Below are 5,577 nucleotides of genomic sequence, written 5' to 3'. Positions count from 1 at the left end.
GCTAAGCTTGTTCTAAGTAGGTGCTTTAGACCACTGAGCCATCTCTCCAGCCCCTGTTTGTTGCTTTTTTATTATTCTAAACGTTATTAGTTTCTGTGAAGATTGTGACACTTTTTTTTAGACAGGATCTTGCTTTGTAGTTCAGCCTGGCTCTGTACTTCCTAGGTAGTCCAGGCTGGCCTCCACCTCATGGCATTTCTGCTGCCTCAGCCTCCCTAGTGCAACCTGCTCGTTTTATTTATTGATTTATTTTTATTTTTATTTTTTTTGGCGGGACCAGGGATTGAACTCAGACCCTTGTGCTTGCCAGGGAAGCACAACCTGCTCATTTTAAAAGTATTATTTATCCATGTATTTTCTCCCTACCTATCCCTTGGTGTCTATCATTTTCTTTTTTTTTGTTTGACAGGGTTACCATACTTGGGCAAGTTACTTTTTCATTGAGAATGATAGGCTTTCTCAATTTTATGTGCCCTCCAGGGATATTGTATAGCATAAATGAAATGGATACAAAGGCACTTGTAAAACCATACAGGACAGTACTTGAGTACAATGTATTATTATTCAGCTATGTGTCAGTGCTCAAAAGACTGGAAGAAAGCCTGTTAACTTTTATATCCTGCTGCTGTACTGCACTTTGTTTTGTGCCTACAGATCATGGTTATATTTCATATTAACTGGTAGTCAGGAGATGTTTGAGAAGCACTTTGAAAAATTAATGAGCTATTTTGGAATGCAACAATAAGCTGACATTAAAGTTTTGATGTCAAATGAGTGGGAGTTTTTTAAACGTGAAGATCAAGTAGACATATAATGTTGCTGTCGCTTCCCTGAAGTATCCTCACTGTAATGCCAGAACATGCAGCCACCTCCCTCACAGGGCAGAGAGGACATTGCAGATGTGATAAAGGTGGAGAACCCTGAGATGAAGAGATTATTCTGGGCTGTCAGAGTGTGCACGACCTAACCTCCTGAACCTTTGAAAGTAGAAAAGAGGACAGTGTAGTGGGCCAGAGAAATGAGGCAGAAGGCCGATCTGAAGCTTGAGAGTTCAGCCTGCCACCAAGGCTCTGAGATGGAGGAGCAGGAACACAAGCCAAGGAGTGCAGTAGGGCAGGGCGTGAGCTGCGTGCCTGTCATCCCAGTGACTTGTGAAGCTGACACAAGGGGATCACAAGTTTAAGGCCAGCCTGAGCAATTTAGCAAAACTGTTTCAAAATAAAATTTAGAAATAGCTGGGGCTGTAGATCAGTGAAGAGCTCTTGCCTAGTATGTGCAAGGTCCGGGATTCAATCTCAAGTATGAGGAAAGGGAAAGGAAAACAATGCAATTGGATACAGGAATCTGGGACTTCTAGTGACAACTCAGCTGACAACTATGTAGTAAACAGGAATCTCAGTCTTACTTTAAGGAACTGAATTCTGTTAAACACAGATGACCGTTGAAATGGATCTTTCTGTAGTGCGTCTAGAAAAAACAGCCCTGTCAGCACCTTAAGTTTAGCCCCTTGAGACCTGCCTTGGACCTCTGACCTGCTCAACTGGGATAATAAATCTGTGTTGCTTAAGCTAAGTTCATGGTAGCCTGTTATGGCAGAACTATGTAGATGAGCAATTAATAGTAAAAGAGGTAACTTGTCCAGCGATCTTCAAAGCACAGCAATAAAATACTAATGATAAAGGGAATATTTTTGTCATCTCTGTCAGAGTTCAACAGAAACAATAAAAAATTGTACATACTTCAAGTTGGTAAAAGTTAAAGGCAGAAACCTAAGTGTTTATAAAATCATTGGAAGGGTTAAAGGAACTGGTGTGAAGCAGTGTCTCTGGGTAAAACTCCAAGTTGACTCCAGAAAGAGGCAGTGCTCCCTGAGGCAGCCACAGCGCTCTGCACTCTGGTGCAAGAAGGTACGCTCTGAACAGACATCTGTCCAAAGCATATGCCGTTCGTTAATTTATCACTGCGTTTTCTTTCTCTCGTTCTCTCTCCCTCCTTCCCTCTCCTTCCCTCCCTCTCTGTCTCTGTCTTTCTGTCTGTCTGTCTGTCTGTCTGTCTGTCTCTCTCTGTCTCTCTCTGTCTCTCTCTCTCTCTCTCTCTCTCTCTCTCTCTCTCTGTCTGCATTGGCCTAAGCATGTTCTCTGTTCTAGTATATGGTCCATTTTGTAGAATGTCTTGTGTGTAGCTGAGAAGAAAGTGTATTCTGACTCTGTAGGGTGGGACATTCTTAAAGGTCTACTAAGTTCATTTCTTCACAGGTTTGGTTTTATTCTGTTATTTCTGTGCTGATTTTTTTGTTTAGTTGATCTCTTTATGCCAATGAGATATTAGAGTACCCCAGTATAATTGTATTATTGCTCATTTGATTTTTCATGTCTGTTAAAATTTGTTTCATATAGTTGGGAGCTCTTACATTGGGTGCATATATTTTTATAATTGTTATCTCTTTCTCTTGAAGTTTCCCTCTAAAAAGTATGTAGTGACTTTATTTATCTCTTTTAATCATTCTTGGTTTGAAGCTGACATTGTCAGCAACCAGAATATGCTATTCCTACTTTTTTCTGGGTTCTTGTTGCATGGAGTATCATTTTCCATCCTTTGACTTTCAATCTATTTTCTTTTTTCTTTTTTTAAAATGTATTTAGTACGGGGTCTACAGGGTCTCACTACATGGATCAGACTCATAGTGATCCTTCCTGTTTTTTAGCCCCTAAGCACTGGGATTCACTGTGTCCAGTCTCAATTGCCATCTAGGCATGCCCCAGGGGCAGGGCTGGCATGGCACGCTGGGGAATAAACCCTAGTCTCTGCGTCTGTCTAAGCAGGTGCTTTAATCAGCTGAGCTGTCTGGCGGGCCCTGTTAATTTCTTTTTGAGGTAAATGTGTTTCTTATATACTGCATATTGGATTTTTATTTCCTTTAATTTTTTTTTTTTTTTTTTTTTTTTTTTTTTTTTTTTTGCAGAACCAGGGATTGAATTCAGGTCCTTGCACTTTCCAGGCAAGTGTTTATTCTACTGAGCCATCTCCCCAGGCCTGGATTTTTATTTCTTGATCCACTCTGCCAGTCTCTTTCTTTCTTTCTTTCTTTTTTGATTGGCTGATATGAGGCTGATATGTATTAGCATATCTTTGTCATGTTATTTTCTACTGTAAGATCCCTACTTTCCTTCTATGTTTCATTGATTGCTCTGTTTGGTGGTTCTTTTCTATTGTTGTTCTTGAAGTTGTCATTTTTGTCTCTTTTGAAATAGACATCAGTACTCTTTGTAGAGTTGGTTTGGTGCTCATGAATTTCTTCGTCATGGAAATAGCTCTCCATTAAATTTGATAGGTAGTTCTGTAGGTTCTGAAAGCTTAAACATGTCAAAAGGAAAGAGAAAATGGCAATCTCAGACCTCCAGCCAACCCAAAATATGCATTTTCTTTCAGAACCTAAAATATCTCTCTCCAAGCTTTTCTTGATCTGATGGTTTATGTTGAGAAATCTGCCATAATTTTGATGGACTTTCTATTATATATGATCTGTTTCTTCGAACAGCTTTTATCATTCTGTTCTTTTGCTGAATTTCTGGGATCTTAATTATTATGTAGATTAATTTTAAATTTATTATTTTATTTATGGGTATAGATTTATTTTAATTATGGTTAATTGGAGTTCTGTATGCCTCACTTATGTGTATGTCTAATTCTTTTCTCATGCTTGGGAAATTTTCTGCTACTACTTTTGCAAACAGTCTTTATGTCATTTGTGTTGACTCCAACTGTTTCATTGATACCTATTAGTCTTATATCATTTTTCTTTGCATCATCATGCAGCTGTTGCATTGTTATTTCCTGGTGTATTATTAGTTTTAAAAGATCTTTCCTTTTGTGTTCAAAAATAGCTGCAATGCTATTTTCAAGGTCTGAAATTGTGTCTTCAGTTTTGTCAAGTGGTTTTTCCAACTTTCAGTGGAATTCTTAATGTCCTGTATATCTGTTTGAATCTGTTTCATAATGTCTTATTCTTTCCTGTATTGTTTATTCAACATTTCTATCATTTTTCTATTCCCCTCTAATTTTATCTATGTGTTCTTTAGATGTACTGAGCAATTCTTTCATGATTGTTGGCATTTCTTTTTTCACCTGAGAGATTATTTCTGATCTGTTTTCTTTCATAGCATGATGGAGGTTTTTTGTTTTTGTTTTTGTTTTTGTTTTTGTTTTTTTCTTTTCTTTAGTTGCTAAATTTCAGGTGTGTAACTTTCAAGTTCTTCTATGACCTTTGAAGACCTATTTTGGGTTGGCTGGAGGTCTGAGATTGCCATTTTCTCTTTCCTTTTGACATATTTGAAGCTTTCAGTGTTCACCCTGACTCTGTAGGGATATTAGGGGTGCAGAGTTCAAGTGAGCGAGACTCCCATAAGAGTAGGAGCCTGGGGTAGGCTCACCAAAGCTCCTGCTATGTGGGTTTCAGTGTGGCTTCCACCTTGCTGGGATGGGGTGGAGGGAAAGCCACAGCTCAATGATGATGAGAACAGGCTGAAGCTCCATAAGGCTCTCTCGATGGAGTATGTGTGGGGGAACGCAGGGTAGAGCTCACCAAGCAGCCAGAGGCAGCTCAGCAGAGCTACGGGGACAGCAGTGTTGGGAGAAGTGGTCACAGCTCAGCTGAACTCTGGCCATGGTGGTGGGAAGGGGTGGGGCAAGGCTCATCAAGTCCCAGTAGCTGTCCTCTGTGTGCCTGGCTTCTACAACTCCACTTACGATTTTAAAACCTTCAAAATTGTATTATATATTCCTTAGAATTATGATTATGTACTAAATGTAAAGGTATACATTGAAATGATAAATACTGAATTCAAGATAAGGGTAGAATGAAGAACTTTTAATCTAAATAAATTTGGTTAAATCTGTCAATTACAAATGCACACTGTTCAATCTAGCAGTTCCACCTTTGGAATTTATTCTACAGATATAGTCATGTAAGAAATAACATATGGGAAAAGATGTTCATTTTAATGTTTGTAACAGGAAGATTCTGGAAATAACATAATATTTAGCAATAGGGAATTAATGATATATATGTACAATGAGATTCTATGTGGCCAGTTTAAAAACAGAAAGGCTGATGGGTGTAGCTCATAGTACAATGCTTACCTAGCATACTTGAGGCCCTGGGTTTGATTCCTAGTATGGAAAAAAACCAACCACCCAAACATACCCAATCAAAGGAACTCATTGTATGCTGAGATGAAATGATTTCCAAACAAGTCATTAAGTGAAAAAAGCAAGTTGCAAAAAACCATACAAATACTGAATATAAATGTGTGTTGCTTCTGTAGAGTTTCATTATTATTATTATTATTATTATTATTATTATTATTTTGATACTGGGAGGCAAGCTCAGAGGCTCACAGTTGACAGACAGATGCTGTGCCACTGAGATGCATCCTCATCCCCAGTTTTTTATTATTGCCAATTTGATGGGTAAAAAGTTGTATTTACTGGTTATAATTTATATTTTATTTACCATGTACAATACTAAACATGTTCCCATTTGTTTAAGATCTATTTGCATTTGTTTTTCTGTGAATA

At 38.2% G+C, this 5,577-nt stretch overlaps 1 protein-coding gene across 1 annotated transcript in view; it reads left to right on the top strand.

The window, feature by feature from the left end:
* Axdnd1 (axonemal dynein light chain domain containing 1) overlaps nucleotides 1–5,577 on the top strand; it is a 145,506-nt gene that overhangs the window by 6,351 nt on the left and 133,578 nt on the right. The window lies entirely within an intron of this gene.

Source organism: Octodon degus, unplaced genomic scaffold (genome assembly GCF_000260255.1).
Source record: "Octodon degus isolate 3935 unplaced genomic scaffold, OctDeg1.0 scaffold00176, whole genome shotgun sequence".
Taxonomy (NCBI): domain Eukaryota; kingdom Metazoa; phylum Chordata; class Mammalia; order Rodentia; family Octodontidae; genus Octodon; species Octodon degus.
This window is presented reverse-complemented; position numbering and strand designations above follow the sequence as displayed.